At 41.7% G+C, this 23,263-nt stretch overlaps 7 non-coding genes and 2 pseudogenes across 7 annotated transcripts; all 9 read right to left on the reverse strand.

The window, feature by feature from the left end:
- Positions 1–12,714: 12,714 nt before the first annotated feature.
- On the reverse strand, positions 12,715–12,788 carry LOC137752554 (small nucleolar RNA SNORD113/SNORD114 family). The gene has a single exon (XR_011071195.1). It is a non-coding gene; the product is annotated as a small nucleolar RNA SNORD113/SNORD114 family (small nucleolar RNA).
- A 1,085-nt stretch (positions 12,789–13,873) lies between these two features.
- LOC137752664 (small nucleolar RNA SNORA79) lies at positions 13,874–14,019 on the reverse strand. The gene has a single exon (XR_011071256.1). It is a non-coding gene; the product is annotated as a small nucleolar RNA SNORA79 (small nucleolar RNA).
- Positions 14,020–15,991: 1,972 nt separating this feature from the next.
- LOC137752273 (small nucleolar RNA SNORD113/SNORD114 family) lies at positions 15,992–16,066 on the reverse strand. Its single transcript, XR_011071126.1, has one exon. It is a non-coding gene; the product is annotated as a small nucleolar RNA SNORD113/SNORD114 family (small nucleolar RNA).
- Positions 16,067–16,591: 525 nt separating this feature from the next.
- LOC137752090 (small nucleolar RNA SNORD113/SNORD114 family) lies at positions 16,592–16,663 on the reverse strand. The gene has a single exon (XR_011071046.1). It is a non-coding gene; the product is annotated as a small nucleolar RNA SNORD113/SNORD114 family (small nucleolar RNA).
- Positions 16,664–17,588: 925 nt separating this feature from the next.
- On the reverse strand, positions 17,589–17,661 carry LOC137752485 (small nucleolar RNA SNORD113/SNORD114 family). The gene has a single exon (XR_011071185.1). It is a non-coding gene; the product is annotated as a small nucleolar RNA SNORD113/SNORD114 family (small nucleolar RNA).
- Positions 17,662–18,551: 890 nt separating this feature from the next.
- LOC137752508 (small nucleolar RNA SNORD113/SNORD114 family) lies at positions 18,552–18,629 on the reverse strand (annotated as a pseudogene).
- Positions 18,630–19,394: 765 nt separating this feature from the next.
- LOC137752306 (small nucleolar RNA SNORD113/SNORD114 family) lies at positions 19,395–19,463 on the reverse strand. The gene has a single exon (XR_011071154.1). It is a non-coding gene; the product is annotated as a small nucleolar RNA SNORD113/SNORD114 family (small nucleolar RNA).
- Positions 19,464–20,184: 721 nt separating this feature from the next.
- On the reverse strand, positions 20,185–20,260 carry LOC137752190 (small nucleolar RNA SNORD113/SNORD114 family; annotated as a pseudogene).
- A 2,069-nt stretch (positions 20,261–22,329) lies between these two features.
- Positions 22,330–22,402, reverse strand: LOC137752246 (small nucleolar RNA SNORD113/SNORD114 family). Its single transcript, XR_011071114.1, has one exon. It is a non-coding gene; the product is annotated as a small nucleolar RNA SNORD113/SNORD114 family (small nucleolar RNA).
- Positions 22,403–23,263: the final 861 nt, after the last annotated feature.

The raw sequence follows: 23,263 nt of genomic DNA on the forward strand, positions 1-23,263 counted from the left end.
GTTAAAATAATGTAAACACTGAATATTGATCAAACCAAAAATGTGAGCTAAATATATTGAAAGGATGGGACAGAGAGGTCTTCCTGTGTGTGGTGAGGCCAAGGGCCTTTGTGAAAGAGACTTAAATCTTCATCTTCTGTGAAAAAGTGAAAAGTCAAGATAATGCTTAAGCTAAAACAATTTTTTTGAGAACTAGAAAAATCAGAATGTTACTTAGAAAAATGGTTGTAAATGTCAAGAGACTCAGTTAAAAGAGTTAAAAGCTGTTGCTTCTGTGGAGCAGGATATGGGATTGGAGTGGAGAAGGCTGATGCTTCTACAGAATTCTGTAAAACCATCTGATGCTTAAAATGATGTATGTGCATGACTTCAACAAAAATAAAACTCAATGAAAGATGCAAAGAACCTGAACTGACAACTCAGATACAAAGCACCAATAAAGATATGGGAGGAAATGCTCTTATCGCAGGTAATAAAATAACTGAAAATGAGAAGGGTGAAATATTGCGTTTTGACAAATTGGCAAATGTTTAAAAACTTTGATAATTCCCAGAGGAACAGTCACTTCTCAAACTAATTCTGAGAATGTAAGTAAGTTGGTACAAAGAAGGGCAACTTGGCCATAAAATGCTCACACCTTTTGACATGGCCATTCCACTTTCAGAATGTACTGAAGGAAACTGAAAGATGAAAAAAACAAAGTTGTTCAGCCCAACTTACACCATCCAACTTTTAAAAATCATGTAAATATCTGACAAGAGCATGTCAACTAAATCAATTATGATATAGTCATTTGCTAGGATACTAGGTAAAAAAATCACAAGACAGGAAATTACTTAATGGCATAGGAAAATGTTCAGGATGTATAGTTAGGTGAAAAATTAGGATGACTGTGATGAACCCAATTTACAATATACATACATATGTGTGTACACACGCACACACACACACGCACACACACACACTTTTGCAATTTATAGGTGAAACCAAAAGACCAGAGGCTGGTCACCAAAATGCCGGCCGTGGTCATCTTTGAGCAGTGAGACTCTTGTTCTTTTTAGTATTTTACAAGTTTTCACAATAAACGTATTTCTTTTTTCTAGAATTATTACACGCAATAAATTTTAGTTATCAGCTTAGTAACTTTTACGGGAAAAACTCACACGGCTCCCCCGTCTTCATTCTCCATGACAGAAATGAGTTCACAAAACACAATTATCTGCATAATTTATAAGAGACTCAGCGGGGGGCAGGGGTGTGAAGGTAACCCTGAGTCCCAGCTCAAGCGGCCAACAAGGACTCTGGCGTCTGGTCAGCTGCAAAGTGACCACTTGGGTGGGACCAGAGATGAGGGCCAGGTGTCTGGGGTCGCGCCCCTGCTGACCTCCCCTCTATGCTCTGGGTAGCTTCTGAGTGGCTTCATCCTTCACTCAGAGAAGCAGCTGCCAGAAACGGCCCAGCCTCTACCTGCCACTGCCCAGGTGGGCAGTGCGTGCATTCGGGCCCCTCGGAGGCCTTCACGCGTGCTAATATCGCCTCTAGTCTTTACCTTTTCTAGACCAAGCCTGGCCCTTAGTCACAGGCACACAAGCCTCTTAGAGTGTAACAAGGAAAAGCACAACTCACCCAGCGAAGCAAGGGCTCCACCCATCGGCAGTGTCCTCAGGAAGCGTTGTGCTCAAGCACCCACACCTCCATGGGCTCCGTGCGAACAACCTTCCAAGACAAGAGGGCCGAGTCACAAAACCACGTCCAACTGTGTGAGCACGCGTCTGACCCACAGGGTCCATCCCTGGAGGGGCGGTTGGTGGATGGTGAGGCCAGCCCTGGGGACGCGGAGCCAGAGCAGAGTCGCCTCCCCGACTCAGGATGCTCCTACTGCAACGTGAGACGAACGGGGCAGATCTGGGTCGGGTGATAGGAGGTGTGAACGGGGGGGAGGACGAGAAACTCAGGCTGGAGCAGGGCGGAGGGGAGGAGGGAGAGGATGACCTCGGTTCCGGCCAGTTGGGACGTCTGTCGAGATAAAGAACACAGGGGCCTGTGGGATTGGCCTAGGCGATCAGTGCCCTCGGACCTCCACCCATCGAGTGAGCGCTGTTGTTAATATCCCTGTCATTGTCTATTGTATCCGGGGATACACAGAACTGGACCGATGACAGTCTTCATCCCATGACACCAATCATCACTGGTCCACGAATGGCTCTTTTAGTTTATTCTTTTTAACTTTTTAAGGATTTAATGCTCATTCATAAACCCACCAGAGCTCCAAGCCAGAGCTAGGGCACTAACTGTACGTTGCATCCCCCAGGGCTGGGGGGCCGTTCCGTACAGCCCTGGGGTCATGGGGCTCCCCTCCAGCCCTGCCATCGGAGGCTGACACCCCCCAATCCTGAATTTGGGAGCCACGCTCCAGCTGTTCACTCCCTGCTCCGATCCGTTCCAGCCACGCCATTCCTGGCCTGGGAACTAAGCGAGGCCAGGCTCTCGCCGCTGTGAAAGAAATGGGCTGGTCTCAGACAAAGCCCCAGCTGAAGTTCTCCCTGAGGTCACAGAAGCCAGGGTTTGGGGGCAAGTGGGCACCAAGTGGGCTCTGGGGCAGGGGGCAGCTCGGCGGGCCAAGGGTGGCCCTGCACCCGCTCCCCTGATGGTTGGAGCCTCATGTTCAGTGCATTTTGAAACATGCTGTTTAGGGCGACTCTCAGGAGGAGGAAAAGCGTTTTCCAGATGGTTCCCTGTAGGGCTTTTAGGAAAGGTCACCACACTGGTGGAGTCGGCCTGGAACATTTGTTCAGTTCTTTCATCCTGATGAGCAAACCATAAACACGTGATGCCCTCAGGACCCGCCCCCTCGCGTGAAAGGGGACACTGCCTCCGATCCCACCGGTGAGGACGGCAGACGCCCAGGCTCTGCCCCCAGAGCCCCCCTCCGGCTTCACTCTCTCCTACCCTACGACCCAGGGAGGTGACCAGGGCTGGGACGGCTGTGGGACCCAGGGGACCCGCCCTGGGCTCAGGCACAGAGCTGGGCTCATCACACTCATCTGAGCCTCGGTTTCCTTCTTTGCAAGGGGGAGCCAATGATGTGCCCCCCATAGCACTGGGGGCTTCGGTGAGGTGCAAATGCAGCAGCACCTGCCGACTCAGCCAGCCCGCGGGGAGGAGGGGGGAAGGGAAGGGAGAGCAGCTCCCGGGGCAGGGGGGCAAGGGGGATATGCAGAGGTGGGCTGGGGGTCCCCAAAGGGCCTCTCCCTCCCTCGTGTCTCCAACGTCTGCCCAGCACTTTCTAGCTCATAAAACCCTTCCCTCTGTGCCCTGTCGCAGCCCAGAGAAGGGCTATTCTATGGTGAGCCTCATCTTCCAGCCATCCCCGCCCTCACATCCCCCAGTCTCCCTCCAAACCGGGCACAGAGCGCAGTCCCTGAGAAGACGTGGCGGGGAGAGAGAGCTGGGAGGAGAGGCTGGGAGACGCACAAAGCGAAGGACTCAGACCGGAGGGTCCCAGTGGCCCTCTCACTCCCTGTCTTCTGCGAAGGGAATGAGTCTCCTTTGGTGACCTCCCCCCTCTTCAAGCACAGCTCCTTCAAAGTGTGAGGAGCGCCCGCCAGCTGGATAAACAGCCGAGCCGAGGAATGCGGGCTCACGGCTTGCCGGGGTACTGAATATCTGGATATGTGACCTGCAGAGCAGCGGGGGTGTTTTGGGGGGAGGGAAGAGGGGCCGTGCAGAGGGTCTGTATAGAGAGGAGGGGCGTGAACAGGAGGAGGCAGGGGCCCAGAGATGCAGGGAGAGGCCAGGGGCAGAGGCAGCTGGACAGATGGCCTTTGAGAAGTCTGAAGGTGGGCCGGGGTTCCCCGGAGAACCCCACAGGAGGCGCCATCAGAAAATGAAACCAGGAGCCCGGCGGAACCAGGGGTGGGCGGTGCAGCAGAGGTGACGGGACAGCTGAGGCTGCAGCAGGGACACCTGTGCCCAGGCCCACCTTCCTCCCCGCTGGGCAGCTGCCAGCAGCTCGGGTCGATACCAGGAACATCTGCCACAGACGGGGTCCAGCCCCCACCAAGCTAGCGGGACTGTCATCGTACCATGTTGAAAAAACACGTGCTGGGAGAAGCCTCGGATCTCAGGGAAAAGAAAATAAAACTGGGGACTTCCCTGGTGGTCCAGTGGGTAAGACTCCGCACTCCCAATGCAGGCCCAGGCTCGATTCCGGGTCAGGGAACTAGATCCCGCACGCATGCCGCAACTAAGAGTACGCATGCCGCAACTAAGGGTCCACATGCCGCAACTGAGAAGCCCACATGCCTCAACTAAGACCCAGCACAGCCAAAATAAATAAATAAAATAATAAACAAATAAATATTGAAAAAAAAAAAAAGAAAAGAAAACTGGCCCCAAATTACAAGTGAAGCTCAAGGGCCTGGAAGTACAGAAGAGAGCGGGGTCAGGACCGCAGTGAAATAAGGAGACATCTTTTCCCTCTCCCCAGCAGGCAAGACATCACCCTTCTTCCAGGTATGCAGATGGGGAAACTGAGGCCAGGCTGGGTGGCCACTGGCTCCAGCTCGAGTCTCAGATGCTGGAAGAAGGAAACATCACCCTCTGTGAGGGTCCCTGGGGGATACTGAGGTCCCCTGCGAGCCTGGGAGGCCAGTGGAGGGAAGACGTGAGGACGAAAAGGTAAGTGGGGCGATTCCGCATGTGAGTGAGCACCTCTGAGGCTCCGGAAGGGCAGGGACAGGAGAAGAGCCCACGGCATGGACAGCACACGCTCCACAGGGGCGGAGCTGCATGCAGGGGCCACGAGCTCTGGTCAGTGCACAGCTCTTGGCACTTTTGAGACGTTTGCAGAATAAATGAATGAAATTTACTTCCCTTTTACAGATGACGGGCATGGGACTTGGAGGGGCCTGGTGACTTCTCCAAGGGCACTCTCTGCTATCTTTCCTGGCAGAGAAAAGAACAAAGAAGTCAGAAGAGAACGAGAGACAACGGAATCACCTGTCCTCGGGGGCCAGTCCAGGGCCAGTGTCCACTCACCGAGGACAGCAGGGACAGGGGCCACAGGGCGTGAACACTGAGAACTGATCTCCAGGGCTGTCTACCCCTGTGCCCCACCGCCACTGCTTCTGTGATCCTGGAGCCCGGCCTCAGGCTTTGCTCTGTGTGTCGGGTGCCCACTGAGGAAAAGCCCAGGGAGAGCGCAGGATGTGGAATCAGGACTGTCTGGCTGAACTGTGGCCCTGACAGGACCCAGGTCACAGCCCCACCCCACCCCCCAGGCCCCAGTGTCCTTGTCTCCACAGTGAGGAATGGGTGTCACCCATCTCCAAGTGAGATGTGGAAACTTTGGGCTGTGAGAGCAGACACAATATAACGTCATTATTCTTTCTCCCCAGTCAGGCCCACTGAGCTCCAGTGCACAGCCCCTCCGGGGCCTGCTCCCAAAGGGAAGGGGAGCCTCTGGTCGCCGTGGTCCCCCAAGTGGGGCTGGATGGTCCCCGGGCCTGCTCCTGAACATCTGTCTCCTCCAGGCCTGGGCCAAAGCCCCGGTCCCTGTAGCGCTCACACACTTGTCCCATAGATTTCAGGACCAGCTCAAACTCCCCTCTGTCTTCGGGAGGGTCTGAGGCCTCCACCGAAAGTTTGAAAGAAGAGATGATGAGGGTCACCCAGCCCGCTCAAGTTTCATCAGAGAAGCAAAACTAAACCGCGGAATTCTGTCTTGCAAACCTTCAGCCTATTCAGTGACAGCTGAAGGCTTGTTTTCAATCTTCCGTTCCCTTCTTTGGGAGGAGGCCCCAGCGACCCCCACAAACCAGACTCGGCTCTGGCCAGTGGCCACGGGGTTTCAAATTTTGAAACGGGCCTTTTGCAAAATGTTCAGTTTCGAGCCCTGGTCCGATTGCCCACGTCCTGTCCAAACTTCCTGGGGGAGCGAGATTTATTTAAGAAAGGAATAAAATCCCCATGTTCAGGCCACTGAGTGAAAACACGCTCCATCACAGGCAATTTCAAGGATTAAGGTTACACATCTCTTAATGAGTCACAGGCAGAAAGCAAAGTGGAGTTGGCTGGAGGAGGAGGACCAGCCTCAGTCATGGGGAGGTGCTAGTCCTCAGCGCCAAGGACCCCAGTTCTCGGCCAGGGATATAATCTGCCCCCCAGCACGGCCTCACAATCATTCTTTTGTGCATTCATTCATTCTTTCACTCCACCCGTATTCTTACTGATGGATAAGCTACTCTGCACAGGTTCTGTACCGGAGAGTGGGGAGTCTTAGGCACCCAAGACCGAGCACCCCCAGTCGGGAAGCTCAAGGTCTGGTTGGGAAGGCAGATGCCTAACCAGATCATGGCCAAGCAACAGGACCGGTTTCCGCATGGAAGTCAAGTTCACGGCCATGGAACAGTTCTGAGTGTGGGGGGACTCATCCCATCTGGAGGGGCAGGACAAGCCCTCCGGTGATTGAGCACCCTGGGGAGAGGGCTAAAGGGTGAGCTTGTGCAAAGGCACAGGGGCACAGATGCACGCAGACTCGGGGGTGGGCAGGTGGTCTGCTGGGTGATGCGCGAGGTCAGGGAGCTTGTGGTGGGAGGTGTGATGGGAGACCAAGTCATGAGGATCCTTGAGCATGAAGCCAAGGAGCTTGGACTTCACCCTGGGGCTTTGGGAACTCATGAGAGAGCTCTAAGGAGCAGGGGACTCTTTCTCAGTCATTCTAGAAAGATGCACAGGGAGGAGAGCAAATTGGAGGAGGAGCAAGAAGACCAGTCGGAGGTGGAAGACAGCCCAAGGAGCCTGGACCAACGTGGGGGTGATGGTGATGAGAACCGTAGACTCATGGGCTCCCTGGAGAGATGCTGAAGGGGGTGGACCGGAGTTGGAAGCAGAGGGAGGGAGGCATCAGGGATGGCGACTGAAACAACGTATGCCCTTTTGCCGGGGGTGCTGTAGAACATTCTAGCAAGGTTAGCGATAGCCAGTGTCCCAGGCAGCCATTTTGAGAAACTCAAAGAATACGGTAGAGGGAAGCGAAAAGGTCACCACACATTCCATTCTACCCTCGGTTTGTCATTTGGCAACACATCTAAGAGAAATACTTGAAAGTTGACAGGGCAGATCAAACCCTGACAATCAACAGAACTTTCCTTAACAAGCACGGTGCTTGAGTGAATGTTGTGGTGGGCTGGCTGGTCACAACTGCCCAGGAAATGACCAGGCAGCAGCTGCACAAACTCCAGAGTACACTTGTCTCTCTTTCCTCCAAGGATGTCCGAAGACTCTGCTGACCTGATTGACCCCAGGGAGCCAAAGCCATCGACCAGCTCCCACCAAGTCTATAGCTTTGTCCTCCTTTCAGTGTCCCCCCAAAACACAGGAGAGAAGCAGATGCAGCTTCTTATGAGGGTCAAGACCAGTCCAGCTGGCAGGTTAACAAAGCCCCGGGCACCTGGGCTTCATAGCGCTGGTCACATGTGTAATCAGGTAATTTTGCCATGAATAGTTGTTTAAAATCTATCTCCCACTCAAGACTTGAAGCTCCACCAGGGTAGAGATGGGATATGTCTTATTTCTTGCTATTTATCACCCAGCCTCTGGCACCATAGAAAGGGCCCAATATTTTTTGAGTAAATGAAAGAATGAATGATTAATTCGCCAAGCATTTCCGGATGCCCAGACCTTCTGCTGGGTGAGCATGACTCAAAAAGAAGACCCCGACTTCAAGAAGTTCATAACCCTTTGGGAGAGATTGGTGGCTCATAGTTTAACAATGCAATATGGGCTCTGTCAGTGGTACTGATGAAGGATGAATGAGTGAGGAAGGGCAAATTTGGACACAGGGAGGTGGGAAGTCAAAGGAGGGGCAGGGGACTGTGGGAATGTGAGAGGCAGGTGACATCTGTGTTAGGCAGTGAGGGAAGCACACCTCGTTTACCCAGGAATTCTGGGGAAATGTGAGAACCTGATTCCCATATGTGTACACACTTGACAGCCGAATCTTAGGCTCTAGCCCAAAGGCATCAGTGATGATCATGCAGCTCACCCTCAGCATTCGGAGGGTCCACCTGCTACCCACATGGTCTGAACACCTCTCCAGAGGGACTGGAGTTTGCCCAGATGGGAGAGAGTTGACCCAGAAGACTCAAAATTAGAGGCCCAGATGCCCACAGTTAAGAAGGGGGATTCTACCTGATTCAGGTGAATGGTTTGAGCTGACATCAAATCCTTGCGAAGGAGATGGCTGTATTCCAAGCTGGATGGCCAAGTACCATCACCAAGTTCAAAGGAAGGATGCAAGACCAGGAGTGGGAGACAGAATCCAGGGACAGGAGCTGGTCAAGACAAGAGAGGAAGAGTAGTGGTCGGTATTAGGTAAATAGTGGATTCTGAATACGTAATTGCTGGGGGGAGGGAAGGAGGAATAGAAGGAGGGAGGGAAGGAGGACGGGAGGGAGGGAGAATCTTGGGCAAATGCCCCACACCGTGCAAAAGTGTTGCCAACTCACATTTCTTGTTGTCTGTCCCTGGTAGAGGGTATGTTATGATGCCTTAAATGTGCATGGTCTGGGCTGGCCTGTCCCATCCAAACTAGTATTCTTCCAAAACTTAGTTGAACTCTCCATTCTTCTGGGACAGGGGAATTTGGGTACCACATCCATTTGGGAGCTTTTAAATGAATGCAGTTGACACCATCAATTACAGCTCCTTCAGGTAATTTCTGAGGCATCTCTTTCCTCTCTGGTACCATACTATTATGTATAGGATAGGTATTACGCCAGATAAGGGCCTTATAATAAGCTCCTGTTAGACAAGGTTAATTCTCACAACAATCCAGCCAGGTAGGTATCGTTATTCTCATCTAATAGGTGACGCTGAGGCTGGAGGTCCGGAGTGCTTCCAGTCTAACCCAAAGTCCCACAGCTAGAAGCAGGATGAAAGGCGAGGAGTGGCCCCCCTCACTGGAGGCATAAAAACAAGACTGGGTTATTTTCAATCTCCTGTCTTGGCAGAGGCCGGGGCAGCTTTCGGGAAGACCCAGGGCTTCCATTCCACCAGTCCAAGCCAATGTTGCCCAAGGATGGGCCAAGGTCCAGGGCAGTCAGAACGGCCAGGATCCTGTCTCACTGTCTGGCACTGGCCACAGGAAGCTGGACTCAAGGGAGAATTTGCACTTGGGTAGGAGGATGCCACAGACCATCTGACACACAGCACACCTCCCTGCAGGAGAGCTCCCGGGCTGTTCTGAGAAGGGCCATCCCGGTTCCACAAAAGCACGTGTATTTTTAGCTATTCGTTCATTCATTCAGCAGTAATTTACTGGGCGCCTCCTAGGCTCAGGCTGGGCAGGCCCTGGGGAGACAGAGAAGAATTTGACCCAGTTCTTGGCTCATGGAGCAGGTCAGTTTAATGGTGACATGTAAACAAATGCCCACGACGGAGTAGGATGGGTGCTCCGCGCGGTATTTAGAATGTGCTCTGAGGCTGGGGTGTGGCTGACTTTGGACTGGTCAGGGAAGGAAGCCCAGTGGGACCTCATCTACTCATTGCCTCACACACGGGTCACTGACTCATTCATTTACTGATTCGTTCACTTATTCACTCGTTCATTCACAGAGCACTCAATATTCTTGGATGACATATGCATTGACTCGTTTAATCACCCAATTATTATTCTTTTACTCAATGACTCTAAGATATTCATTCCTCCATCCATTTGCCTGTTCATTCCCTCATTAATTTGTCTCATGCCTTGACTTACTTATCTACTCATTAGTTAAATTATTCAACTTTGTCCTCTTTTCATTGACTTCTTTATTCCCACACTCCTTTTTTGACTTATTCATCAATTAATTCATTTGGTTCCTCATTGACTCACTGGCTCACTCATTCCGTCCTTACTAATTAACTTTCACTAATCCATTTATTGATAAACTCAGTCTGGAATCCACTTATTAATTCACTCATCTGGTTGCATACTCATCTTTCTCTTATTGAGTCATTGAACTACTAGTCTTTCATTCATTTCCTCCTTCACTTACTCATTCGTCACTCTCCATCCACCTCTTGACATTTGTACCTACACATCGACTCATCCACTCATGAATTCATCATACACTTAAGTACTTATTGATTTAGTTACTCTACGCATTATCAATGTGTCACTCATTTGTGTACTCCACATTTTCACTCCTTTTTTTCCATTCCTTCGTTTACTCAAAGACTCATTCAGGGGCTTCCCTGGTGGTGCAGTGGTTTTGAATCCGCCTGCCAATGCAGGGGACACGGGTTCAAGCTCTGGTCCAGGAAGAAATCACATGCCGCGGGGCAACTAAGCCTATGTGCCACAACTACTGAGCCTGCCACAACTACTGAGCCTGCACTCTAGAGCCCACGAGCCACAACTACTGAGCCCGCGTGCCACACTACTGAAGCCTGTGTGCCTAGAGCCCGTGCTCCACAACAAGAGAAGTCACCACAGTGAGAAGCCCACACACTGCAACAAAGAGTAGCCCCCGCTCGCTGCAACTAGAGAAAACAGGCACGCAGCAACAAAGACCCAACGCAGCCAAAAATAAAATAAATAAAATTAAATAAATAAATTTATTTTTAAAAAGACTCATTCATTCACGCACTCACTGCTTCATTCATTCATTATTTCATTCACCTTTTATTCAATGACTCATTCAACAAATGTATTACATGTGCTCTATGTGCAGTAGGTAGGAGGAGTGTGAGTCCTAACACCCTGGACCTCACAGCCCAGGGAGGTGGTCATTGGCACAGGCATTTTCTCTTTTATAAAGCATCTGATACTTGAGACTGAGCTGAAGTCCTGCCATCTGTGCTTCTGGAAAGCCCATCTACTTGCCCTATTTATACTGAATTATTATATTTATCAGTAGGTCTCCACCTAATCCCAAAGAGCTACTTGATTGCTGGAACTAGATCAGATTTAGATATGAATGCCATGACCAATACAGAGCCTGACACAGATTTGGATCAATACTTGTTGAGCTGAAATTAATACCTTAGTATCAGTTATTTTTGTACTCTCTCAGATACCAAATTTTCTCTCTCAGAAAATTTTTAAATATGGGGTACAGGGACCTCCTGCCATCACCTCCTATCAGGTCATTAGTATTTGTTCCTGAGATAGGGTAAAAAAAAAATCCAGGTAAGCAGCATGCAAAAATATCCAAATTAGTTCAGTACAACATGAACTGCATACTACATACTATTAAAACAAATATTTTTTAAAGTGTTTTATTTTTATAAATGTCAGTGGTGCAGAACTGTAATAATCATAATCCTTGTTTCAAAACACATTTCCATCACTGAACCTCTTCTAATTTACTTTTTCATAGACTGATTTACTAAACAATAATAATAATGATAATAGTAACTCCCAAGAACCCACTAAAATACAAGAACAAAAACAACAAATATTTTAATATCTATGTCCCCATTATAAACAGAGGTAACAGATTAAATCTTTTTGGTTAAATGGATCTCAGAGAAGCAAAATTGGGCCACTCATAATTCTTGTTTCATAAAATTTTATCACTGAAATACTCTTGGTCATTTTAATTTTCTTTATATATGGATTTTCTCTTATTTATTAATTTAGTCAGGTACTCATTTTCAAAAGTAAAGTCAACAGCAAAGAATCCACTTCCAAACAAGAGGGTAAACTTTGACTATTACGTCTCCCTATATACTCCTTAAACAGAGTGGTAAAATAGCTGACTTGAGTTAAACAAATCCTTGTTTCATGAATAATCACATCATTGGTCATGAGTGGCCATTGTGATTTTACTAGCATATTTATCTTTAATTTGTTTAATTATTTATTACCCAAGGAAAACACAACCAACCCAAGAACAAGATCTTTGACTAAGCCTAGAATTCATCTATGCTCTTCTTACTCTAAGAGGCAGCAGTCTAAATCTATTTTTTAACAGAAATCTTTTTTTTTTTTTTTTGGTTTTGCAAAATGAATTAACCACGATTCTTGTCAGACAAAGTCTTATCATTGGTCCCTGCATAATCTTCTTTGATTTGTTCTATAATTACATGAAGCCATCTATTCTTTTTAAAGAATATAGTCATCATCCATAAACAAAATGACCAAACCAAGAATAAAAACTTAATCTCTTACTTACCCTGATCTATACTCTCCTTGGCCACATAGGTAACAGTCAAGATCTTCATCATTAAATAATGACTAAAACAACCAAGGTGTGGCCATTCTGGGGCACAAAGCAGATGGAAAAAAGAATAACATACACTGATCATTGGTTCATATTTTGCACTCTTTCATTTAGTTAACCATTTGTTTAATCCTAATTTTGTTTCCTTCATGAATCAAACATCTAGTAACCCACTTCAGACTAAAAGCAGAACATTGATTATTAAATACCTCTTTCTAGCTGCTTCCTACACAAAGTGGTAACAACTTTATGTAAATGTTTTCTTATTGGGCCAACATATTTCAGAACTGAAGTAATTATATTCCTTATTTTATAACACATCCTAAAAATTGGTCCGTGTTTTGACCTCTCTTTCTTTTCTTTTGAGTGTATTTGTTTATTGATCCATTCATTTATTCACTAATAGTATAAAACCAATATCTATGAACCCTCTCAACTAGATTCTCAAACTTTCCTGAGATCATTCCCAAAAAAGTCATACACTAGTTCTCTTTTTGCCATGGACCTCAGTGGTTCAAAAAATGATTGATCATAATTTTTATTCAGATGCATTCCATTCACATCATCGGTCCAGGTGTGGTCCTTCTGCATTTAATTTGAACAATCTTTAGATGTTACAATGAACAACCATGAAACTGCTGTCCTACTCAACAACTAGAGTACTGACTTCCTAAATGAGTAACAGCCTAGATCTTTATCAAGAGAGGGATGTTTAAATAATCAGTGGGACAAACATAAAATGGGACATTTGAGTTTTGAAATAAGTGGGAAGAGTTAAGTTTTTTTTCTTGTACTTCATTTGTGCTAAATTGCATTAATCATAAACTTTGGCTTATAACACATTCTCATCGTAGGTCTATGCATGGCATTTAATTTTAATTACATTTATTCTTTTTTAACGATACAACGGAAACCCATGAGCTAACCACCCAAACCAAGAACTTTATTACTTACATGGCATGATATGCTCCTCCCCCGGCGGGATTAGGCAAAGATCTTCATGATTGGAGAATAATTTAATTAGCTATAGTCCATCCATCCTGTGGAATGTAAGATGCTGACAAATGAAAAGGCCTGGATTTGGGTTTTAATTTAGTGAACATGAGGTAACCATGACAACAATTAATTGTAAACAATGATTTATGCCACATTCTTATCTCTGGTTCATGAATGGACCTCCATTTTATTAGTTAATATATTCAGTTATTCATTTTAATAACATAATAAGCACCTGTAAATGAACCACCCAATAGAAGAAGAACTCTGAGTGTTGCAGACAAGAGACTCTAGGTCTCTTACCCACAGAGCTAAGAAGTCAGAACTTCATTTTTTTTTTTTAATTGGGGTATAGTTCTTTTACAATATTGTGTTAGTTTCTACCATACAGCGAAGTGAGGTAGAATTCCCTGTGCTATACAGCAGGTTCTCATGAGTTATCTATTTTATACATATTAGTGTATATATGTCAATCCCAATCTCCCAATTCATCCCACACCCCCCCTTACCCCCCTTGGTGTCCATACGTTTGTAGAACTTCATTTTTTAAAAGGTGTCTGTTGTGCTGAATCAGATTCTTCACAAACCTTGGTTTATGACACAATCTTATCATTGGTCCTTATGTGGCCTTCTTTGATTATATTCCATACTTTCTTTTTTTCAATTGTTCGATATGCAAAAATCAGGAGTCACTATTGGACAGACAATCCATCCGCATGGTGCTCTGAGTGAAAACAGATCAGCTTGCTATATGATGGACTAAAATCCCACTATCCAAGATGTAAAGTAGTGAGAGGAACAGCCATCAAATGTATTCCATACTTTTAAATCGTACACTGAATAGCCTAAATAAGTTATCCCAACAAAGACAAGAACTTGACCATTACTCACATTGAACCATGAAGGTCTTGATCATTACAAAACGATTATCAGCTCATGCCCATTCCGTGAAGCACAAAGCAAGTAGCACAAAAAAGGGGGGGGGGAGGAGGAAATGAATATGGATTCTTTTATAACTTTAAAAATGTTAAATAAAATATGACAGAATATCTTTTGCCCCAAAAAGGCAAATAGGCAAAATTCTCTCCACTGATTCATGTTTTCTGCTTGATTGACTTGCTATTTAGGTATTAATTCATTTCATTATTTATTTCTGTTTCTCTTAATTAAATAAACTAGAACTCACCACTGATCTAGACCAAGAACATTGACTCTGACTATTCTCTGTCTAAATGACCTTCATGCCAAACAGGTAACACCTCTGATTTGTTTGTTTATTAATGAACCTCAGTGTTCTAGGATGACATTTAAAAATATATAGTTCAACAGTTGTACTGACTGGTTACATCCTAATCCTTGATGTGTAATTCATTCTCATCTCTGGTCTTTTAAAATTTTGTGTACATATGTAGGCATTTATTCATTTTTTGTAATACAGCGAACACCCATGAGCAAACTACCCACCCAAGGATGAGAACTTTGTGTACCATGTATACAGGCCTATAGGCTTCTTACCCAGAAACTCCCCAGCCATGACGTTTAACCATGAGAAGCCATTCTGGGGAGTAGAAAGCAAATGTGAAAGAGAACAAAACAGCCTAGATTTTGACTTTGCTCTAACACGCTAATGGATGCAGGGTGAGCAGGTTGAGATTAACCTTAAAACTTTGGGCCATGTCACTTGCTACAATTGGCAAAAAAGTAACCCCTCTTTTAATTTAATTAATTCAATGATAAAGTTTACATAAAAAAGGGATACCTTTGAATCCAGTACCTGAATCAAGGACAAGAGCATCTGTGAGGTATCCGTCTCAATGCTCCACACATACATACAACCACCTGAATCTCTGAGCCTTACTTGTGCAGAATTAGATTCATCTCAGCCCTTGTTCCAAGGCAATTTCATACCAATGAACAATACTCAATCCTACTTTATTTATTTATTTATTCATAAATTAATTCAGACACTATTCATTCTTTCTAAAGAAATGGAACGTTTAAAACCTCCAAAACCCTGAACAGAAATGCTACTGTATATATCAATGTTCTTCTTAGTCAAACTAGCAAGAGCCAGAATTTCTGCCCTAAGAGGGACATCAACTGAATGGAACTGGTTAAATTGTAATTATTTCAAGACACGCTCATTACTGGCCCACACTTTGTCCCTTTGAGCTAGTGATTGTTATTAACTTATTCATTTGTTCACTGTAATGATAAAATTGCACACACTCAATGCAATAGCATGAATAATAGTAATACATGTACAGTTTGCTGCTCATTGCCAAGCTGAAAACAGACTGTGTAACTCTGTAATGGCATTCAGTGAGCACAATAGCTCATGCTGCCTAACAAACTTTTATCACTGGCCTTCTTTAATTTAAACAGCACTTAATCTTTTATTTAATTTTATAAACATGTTTCCGAATTAGTAATAAAACAAACAACCAGTAGACCAAAGACATCCCAGAATGAGAACACTGACAATTCATGCATCTGTCTGTATGTGCTGCATTCTGAGAGAGAAGGAACATGAATCCCAATTCCTCAAAAATAGATTAGTGCTGATACTTGTTTCATCACGTCTGCGATAGTTGGTCCAGGACTGGCCATGTTTTTATTCACTTATACCTATTTGTTAAACCTCCATGCATTAATTCACTTATACTAATATAATCATTATCCTTGACCCACAAAAGCGCAAAAACAGGATAACTGAATATTAGAAACAACTGTCTATAAGATCATTTCCAATACAGACATAGATTAGATTTCTTCTTGTGGTGGACCTCAGATGTCCTGACACGTATCATTCAACATCCTTGACTCAGACACCACCAGTCGTTAGCAAAGGTCCAAGCACGGAATCTTTTTCTTCATTTATACTTTGCCTATTGATTTTATTTATTAAGTTACGACTTACACATAAAGAAATATACATGAATCAGAAAAAACCCAAAATAAGAACCTTGATATCCCTAATGTAGATCTATAAAATCATTTCCTAGACACTAGATCTGTTTCTTGAATTGACCTCAGTGTTTCATACATGGATGCCTCAACATGTTTCCATGTTCATTATTGGACTATGGTTGCCCTTCTTTGATTATATTTCCTATTTCTTAATAATGCATTGACCACCATAAACCACCCAAACCAAGACAAGAACTTTGACTGTTACTCACACTGGTCTCCATGTTCCTAAGACAACTGAGTTTGAGGCCACAGCAGAATGCTAAAATCAGTGCAGGAGTGACCATTCTGAGGAGCACAAAAAAGAACAAAAAGTAAAGTTTGAGACCGTCTATGCATTGACTGTTTGCATTCCGCCTTTCATGGACTCAGTCATTTAATATTTATTAGTTTATGGTAATTCTTTCCGGTTGGACCTCAGAGTTCCAGACACGTATTCATCATGCACGACTCATACGCCACCAGTGGTCATCATCGATCCAGTACTGCCCCTCTTTTTCTTCGTTCATTTCTATGTGTTTATTGATCAAACCACTAATGCACTAATAATAATTTTAACTCACTATGATTCACAAAAACCCAAGAAGAGTTTTTACATACATAATCTGTACACAGAATAATTCTCACATCAATATATATCTTTCACTATATCCTCAGTTTTACAAACATTCAATAAACAATACAATGCATCATATCAATCTCATATTTATTGCTAGTCTAGAGTTGACCATCTTTGATTATTTTTCACACTTTTTAATAATATTTTGAATACTCTTAAACAAACCAACCAAACCAAGACAAGAACTTTGACTATTACTCACATGGTCTTCATGTTCCTAACACAGATGTAACCAGAAAGCTCCCGACAATGGAAGGTGCTTAAATCAGCTCAAGTGCATTCATTCTGAAGAGTACAAAGCAGGACAAAGAAATCAAAAAAACTCAGACCTTATCTCCATTGATCCCTGATTTCTGCATTTCAGTTACTCATTGAGGTATTTATTAATTTTGCATAAATATACATTTTTCCTTAACAAAAAAGGACTAACCTTAAACTTGGAACTGATCCAGATCAAAAAATGGATTCTTACAAAACAGTGCCCAGATGATCCTAAACCTAAGAGGTAACATTCTTGAATCATTTATTTCTTAAGGAACAACTTTTTAATATTAACATGAAAACTTTTATGAGCAATATTTTTTGTCTCACCACATATGTTCTTGTTGAAAAATGCTTCACTCTCCTCTTCTTTATCTATTTATTTATATTTGTTTAATGGTTCTATCATTGATTCATTAGTAATAGCAAATCTAAATCTATGAATCTAAATAAGAACATGATATTTGTATATTGCTGACATCTGTCTATAGGATCATCTCAAACAGAGGGAATAGACTAGATCTCAGGTTGACCCCGAGTTCCACACACATATTACTCATCATCCGTGACTCACATGCCCCAGACATCATTAATGGTCCACATTAGACCCTCGTTTTCTTCATTTGTTTTACATTGGTATCAATTAAATAATTCATTCATGGATTGTAACAAAAATCAAATTATTTAAGAAAACAAATGAACAAGATCCTTAAATATTCCTGAAGTCTGTCTACAGAATCTTTTCCCATATACACTATATTTTTTCATTAAGTGACTTCAACATTGATTAGTCAACACGATGGTTCCTATGACAGCTCTTATTATCTATTATGGATAATTTTTCATTATATTTAGTACTTTTTAATAATGCCAGGAATACTCAAACAAATAACTGAAACCAAAATAAGATCTCTGACTACTACTACTCATCTGTTCTCTTTCCTGACACAGAGGCAACATAATTTGATCACGACAGAACCTAAGATCAGCTCGGTGCATCCGTTCTGAAGAGTACCAACCCTAACGATAAAAAAATGTTGAGACATTCTCTTCTCTTCATTTATCCACAATTTCCATCCTCCATGTACATAGTCATTTAAGTGCTTATTAATTCATGGTAATTTTTATTTTTCTTTCAATACAATAAATATCAAACATGCAACTGACTCAGTGCAATAACTGACTACTACTTATCACTGTCAATATCATGCTTATTTAGTTCAAGACATAATATATTTGGTCCATTTTATTATCTATTCCAGTATATATTAATATTCATTTTGCTGACTAAATATTTTATTAATTAACAATGCTTCACCCCTCTTCATCTTTATTCATTTATACATTTGTTAATTTATTCTGCCATTGATTCTTTTATAATTATATTTTTAAAATTCATGAGCACAAAGACCAAGAAAAAGATCACTGTATAATCCTGAAATCTATCTATAGTCACTTAAAATATGATGAATAGATAGAGTCTCTTTGTGTTGGTCCTCAGACTTCTGGACACGTAGAATTCATCTCATGAATTCATGACTCATACACTAGTCGTCATCATTAGACCATGATTGGCCAACTTTCTCTTTATGTCACCAATATTTGTTTACTAATTCACTAATAAGGAAATACATGTAAATCACCAAAAAAAGACAAGAATAAGATTCTTGAATATCTCATAACATCCACCTATAGACTCATTCATTTCAATCATCTCTTTCAATTAACTGAACTCAATGCTCCATTTATGGATTAATCAATGTAATGCTTCATATGAATCTGATATTAAGCATCAGTATGGCTGGCTTTCTTTGATTATATTCAATACTTTTTAATAATACAGTGAATTGTTGTTTTAAAAAAACCACTCAAACCAAGTCAAGAACTTTGACTATTATGCTGCTCTCCACGCTCCTAATACAAAGATGCAACCATACAGCTTGTGACTTTGGAAGAATCTTTAAATAAGCTCGAGTGGGTCCCTTCTGAGGAGCAAAAAGAGGAGCAGATGATAAAAAAATAAGACATTCTATCCATTGATCTATAGATTACACCATTCATTTACATAGTTGTTGAGGTATTTATTAAAATAGGTTAATATATTTCGTCTTAATAAATCAAATTGTCAAACTGGAAACTGACTCAACAATGACTGACTGTTACTTACAAGGTTCTGTTATCATCCTTTCATCAAAGACAAAACACACTTGGCAAAATACAGACGGTACGTTTATTGTCCATTCCAAATTATAATATTATTTTTCCTCATACATTCCTGCCATTAGTTTAAAGGGTCGATTCAAACAGAGATAATGAACTAGATTTTTTTCAGGTTGGACCACGTTCCAGACACACACTCATCATATATGACTCATATACCATCAGTGGGCATCACTGATCCAATATTGCCCCTCCTTTTTTTCATTAATTTCTATAGGTTTGTTGATTAAATAATTATCTCATTAATAATCATTTTTAAATGTTATGATTCACAAAAACTCAAGAATACTTTTTGTGTCCCTAATCTATATATGGAATTAGTCTCACAACAGTATATCTCTCACTAATTATCCTCAGTTTTTCATATATACATTGATATGATGATAACTTTATCCCATATTTATCACTGAGATAGAGTTGCATTCTCTAAATCTATTTTGCACTTTTAAATGAATAACTTTAAAAAAAAACAAACACTGAAACCAAGAGAGTAACTTCACTATTACTCACATTAATCTCTGTCTTCCTAGTATGTACAGGCAACCGTAGAGCTCATGAGGGTGGTAGATGCTGAAAGCAACTCGAGTGCATCTGTACTGAGAAGTACAACATGGAGCAGACAATAAAAAATTGAGACTTAATCACCATTTCTGAATAGGTATTAATGTTTTCAATTTTATTAATAATATCTTTTGCCACGCAACATACATTCATAATTGGACAATGCTTCACCCTATTGTTTTTTAATGTATGTATTTATATTTGTCTAATGATTCTATAGTAATTCCATAATAGTAACAAATCTAAGTTATGAAATGAATACAAGAATATGATCTTTGTATATGTCTCACATCTCTTTATAGAAACAATTTCAACAGAGGAACAGGTTAATTTTGTTCTGTGTTGGACCTCAGAGTTTCAGACACAAATTTTTTCATCGTCCATGACTCCTATGCCATCAGACATCATCACTGGTCCATGATTTGGTCTGTTCCTCTTCATTTGTATGTTTGTACTGATTAAATTATGAATTCATTGATAAGAATAAAAATAATACACGGTTCATAAAAACTCTAAGACAAGATTCCTAACACTGGTTTACAGAATCATTTTCCACACAGACTATACCTTTTTCATTAACAGACCTCAATCCTGCACATTATTGATTAATCAACATAATGTTTCATATCCTATTTATCATTAGGAATTTTTTAATGAATTTAATACTTTTTAATAATGGTGTAAATACCCTTAAACAGATGACCCAATCCAAGACAACAGTGTGGACCATTACTCACCTTGGTCTCTTTCCACACAAGGAAGCAGCAGACAATCTTGATGACAACAGGAGCTGAAGTCATCTCCAGCATCTGTTCTGAAAAGGACTAAGCAGACAAGATGATAAAAATGTTGAGACTTTCTCTCCACTGATTTAACGTTTTGACAACTCATCTGCATAGTCATTTAGGCATTTATTAATTTATGATAAGATTTAATTATTGTGCTCTTAAGAAATCAAATGTCAAAGTTGTAACTGAATCAGTAAATGACAATTATCACTATTATTCTCACTCGAAGACATATACACTTGATCATTTTATTTTCCATCCCAATTTACATCATCAGATTTCTTCATAATACTTTTTAACAATGAACAGTGTTTCCGCTCTTCATATTTAATTACTTACCTATTTATTTACTTATCCTGTCATTGATTTCTTAATAATAATACTGTTAAGTATTTCTGTACACTAAGACTAAGAACATGATCCTCATATAGGCCTGGCATCTCCCTACAGGATCACTTCAAAAGAGGGGAGAATATTAGATTTCTTTTGTGTTGGGCCTCAGAACTCCAGACCCGTAGTGTTCCTCATCAAAGACTCATACCACAAGTCATCATTGTTTATTCAGATTTGGTCCTCATTACCTTCATTCACGTCAACACTTTTTATTGATTAATTCATCAATTCACTAATAATAATAAAATAAATGCTTCACAGTCACAAAAACTTAAAACAAAGAAGGTCTTTGGCTCTTTCATTTGTCTACAGAATTACTTCCCACAGAAACTGTCATTAATTGACCTCAAAGTTTCCTATATAGATTCATTAATATGAATCCTATATAGATTCATTAATGCTTCATATTAACCCTACTTTTACTATTTAGCCATGGTCGACAATCATCAATTATATTTCACATTTTTTTTTTAAAGATTTTTTGATGTGGACCATTTTTAAAGTCCTTATTGAATTTGTTACAACATTGTTTCTGTTTTATGTTTTTGTTTTTTGGCCCCACGGCATGTGGGATCTCAGCTCCCTGACCAGGGATCGAACCCGCACCCTGTGCAACGGAAGGCGAAGTCTTAACCACTGGACCACCAGGGAATTCCCTCACAGGTTTTAAGAATGCAGTGAAAATCTTATAAAAAACAAAACCACAAAACCAAGAAAATAGTTTTGACTATTACTCACTTTGCTCTCCAAGCTCTTAACACATAGATGCAACCACAGGATTCGTGACATCGGTGGAAAACTTAAGTCAGCCCATTGCAACGATTCTAAGGAGTACAAGACAAAGTAGAAGATAAAAAAAGAGGTTAAGATATTATTTTCATTAGTCCTTGAATTCCACCTTTCATTTAGTCAGTCATTTAGGTAGGTAATGAATTGGGATAATTTGTATTTTATTTTCTCCTAAGTAAATGAACAATATCGATCTTCACAATGACAGAGAACATGAAAATTTGACTTATCAATAACTATATCATCCTTAGTCAAAGAATACCCCCCTTGTACCATATGTTTCCTAACATACATTTGTTTTTAATATATGTTGATAGTATTTCTTGCCTAACCACATATTTCTATAATTGGAGAAAGTTCCACCACCTTCATCTTTATTTATCTATTTATTATTTGATTGATCCAATTATAAAAATAAAAAGAAAATGAATGAACATAAAACAAGATCCTTGTATAATCCTGACATGTGTCTATAGGATCACCTGAAATAGGGGCAATGGGCCAGAATCCACTTGCATTGGACCTCAGAGTTCCAGACACGTATTCATCGTAAACGACTCATAACGCACCGAACAGTCATCATGGATCCAATGTTGTACCTATTTTCTTCATTCATTTCTACAGTGTTTATTGACTAATTCATTAATTCACTAATAATAATTTTAAAACCCAATTATTCGCAAAAAGCCAGAAAAGCCCTAAAATCCCTATTCTGTGTATATAATAGAATTATTTTCACATCAGTATATCTCTTTGTTTATATCCTTTGTTTTTATGTTACATATTAATTCAGTATTTATCACTAGGCTACAGTTGGCCATTCTTATTATATATGGTACTCTTCAATATTACACTAAATACCCTGAAAGGAATCACTGAAATCCATACAAGACTTTGACTATTACTCACATTGGTGTCTGTTCTCCTAACACAGAGATGCAATCACAGAGGTCACCATCACGGTACACTGCTTAAATCAGCTCAAGTGTTTCCATTCTGCAAAGTACAAAGCAGTCGATGATAAAAAACGTTTAAGTATAATCCCCATTGATTCTTGATATCCACATTTCATTTACTCATGCATTTAGGTATTTATAAATTATTCACAGTGGAGATATTTTTATCTTAACAAAATGAACAACAGCAAACTTGAGACAAACCCACAACAATATAATTGACTCTTAATTATCTGTATTGATATGATCCTTAGTCAAAGAGATGCTCTTGATCCATTTACTCCTGACTGAGTTTCAGTGTTTTCAATTTTATTAATAGTATTTCTTGTCTCACCACATGTTTATAGTTAGACAAAGTTCACCCTTTTTTCTTTACCTGTTATTTATATTTATTTAATGGGTCTATAATTAATCCATTAATAATAATAAATCTAAATCTATGAACCAAATACGTATACTGGGTATATCTTAACATGAAATACAAGAAATACACTA

This window comes from Eschrichtius robustus, chromosome 1 (assembly GCF_028021215.1).
Source record: "Eschrichtius robustus isolate mEscRob2 chromosome 1, mEscRob2.pri, whole genome shotgun sequence".
NCBI lineage: Eukaryota > Metazoa > Chordata > Mammalia > Artiodactyla > Eschrichtiidae > Eschrichtius > Eschrichtius robustus.